This window comes from Tripterygium wilfordii, chromosome 16 (assembly GCF_013401445.1).
Source record: "Tripterygium wilfordii isolate XIE 37 chromosome 16, ASM1340144v1, whole genome shotgun sequence".
NCBI lineage: Eukaryota > Viridiplantae > Streptophyta > Magnoliopsida > Celastrales > Celastraceae > Tripterygium > Tripterygium wilfordii.
The window spans coordinates 5,884,551-5,887,076 of NC_052247.1; positions in this window are offsets into that span (position 1 = coordinate 5,884,551).

A 2,526-nucleotide genomic window follows, 5' to 3' on the forward strand; every position below is an offset into this window, starting at 1 on the left:
GTAGGGAAGAACTGTAGTTTCTTTGTTATTTTTCAAATTGTAATATGTTTGTTTTTATGACTATGACTATTTGAGTTACTTTAACTAATATTATTTTATCCGCTTAGTATGTTATTTTGGTATGTAATTGTTTATCATTATAGAAAGTGTGTCCCTAGTGACAATGCATCCCAACTCCGTCACTGTTTGTGCCAATTTTCTGGATGCTACTTTCTCCCTTCTTGTTGCATGGTCTAGAGAGAGAAAGAGAGGGGAAATGGTGATGTGGGTATTAGGGGGAGGGTAGATCTCTAATATGGAAAGCTGGGTTTGACTAGGACGATCGACCTGTTGGTTTCATCAAAGGCTATCATCATGTCTTTTCCCAAGGTCTTCTAGTTCTGATTAGCTGCACTAGGATGCTAATGCTTCATTTTAATCTCTGCCATTTTTGAGCTTTAGCAATTTCATCTCTGATTTAATTCAGTTGAGCTATTAAGAGAAGCCAAGATGTGAGCACCACTTTAAACAGTAACACTAAAAAAGTAACATTGTTAGAATCGCATAAAATTTGATCGGGTGATTCGTTTCGACGTAGTAATTAAGACAATGCTGCTAGCCCTACTATATTTTTGCCAAATTCCATTGTTTAGGGCCTCAAATGAGTCTCTTAATATTTTAATGTTACTGTTTCAAAACAGTAACATCGAAATAGTAACAATAAACACAGTAACATTTTTTAAACAGAAATGTTGGCAGAAATTGTATAAAATTTAATCGGGTGACTCATTTCGACATGGTGATCATGACTAGCATTGTGCTGCTTGCTCCACCCTATTTTTGCCAAATTTCATTGTTTAGGAGCTCGAATGGACCTTTTAATGTTTTAATGTTAACGTTAGATTGACATTTGTCAAACAATATCAATAAAAATACAAACTATTAACATTATACCCACATGGAATGTCATAGTTATAATGTGTTGTTTTGAAACTATAACATTATACTATACCAACATAATAATGTTATTGTTTCTCTGCTCCCACCACTCACTATTGCTTCCACACCAATAACTCACAAATACAACAACCAAAACAGAAGCTCGAGTGGCAATAAAAGGAAGACCAAAAATTGATTAAATCTGCTACACTTAAGGGCACTTGAGAGTGTGTCTAATTCGGAAAACATAAAAAACCCTAAAAATAAAAAATCACACCACTATAGAGTCGAGAGATCCGACTTTGAAGCCTAAAAAATGGCACTAAAGAGTCAATAAAACACACAATCATATATGGGACAATGACAAACCGATATCTATTACTGTACTCTCTTTTTCGTCTCTTTCTTCTTCGTATCTTTCTTCTCTGTCTCTCTTTTTCTCTTTCTTATTCTTTTCAATTCTTTATTATGTTTTTCTCTTTCTTCTTCTTCTTCTTCTATCTCTCTCTCTAGATCTATTTTTTCGTAATTAAAGCTTAAAAAGCTTTAGATATATTGTTTCTATTCTTCCTTACTTTCACTTAGGTCTCAACGTCGGGTACATGATTTTCATTTAGAATTTTCTTGAGTTTATGAGTGTTGGATCTGAAATAATTAATTTGTTATGTTCTGCAAAATCATTCAGACATGTTAATGTTACTGTTTCAAACAGTAACGTAATAAACAAAACCATTGTCACAAATCCAGACGATTCCGGTGACGGTTTGCTACATCACCAGCACCGTTAAACTCCCCCTAGTAAGACACACAATGCCTAACCAAATTTTGTCCAAATTGCCACTGGAAAGGAAGACTCGAAGTTGGTCCATTTTGCTCTTGTAATGTTACAGTTTCAAACAACAACATTGAAACAGTAACATACGATCTCATATCTGTAATAACATTGAAACAGTAATATACGATCTCATATTTGTATGATCTCAGATCTGAACGATCAGATTATGATCTCAGCTCTCATATTACGATCTCAGATATCATATTACATTTCATATCTAACAAGATGAAGACAAAGACTAATAAAAATAAGGAGAAGGATGATAAAAAAATGAAGAAAATGATTGTGGAGGTGCGATGGTAGTGGAGGAGCGACGGTGGTGGTGGAGATGGAGACGGACAGTGGCAGTGATGGAGATGGACATGGAGATAGAGGCAAACATGACAATGGTGGAGATGGAGAGTGTGTGTCTTAGATCTAGGTATTTTTTAGATTCATGTCTATTGAAGAAGAAGGGTAAATGTGGGATTACGTAATTATTAATTTATAAAAGATGTACTAATGTGGAAAAAAGGTACTTATATGGAAAATGAAAATTTTATTTGACTTATGCGTCCAATAATTGTCAAGTGGGTATTAAAATGACATTTTCAGATCATATATACACAAGTAACGTGATAATAAAATTCCTCATATCAATAAATAAATAAATTAGATAAAATCTGGAAAATTTTTGGATAATTACTCAAAATAAATAATCATTAATCAATACATCGTCATGAAAGACTCTCCAAATCCTACCTACAAAACACACAAAAATCGAACCAATAACT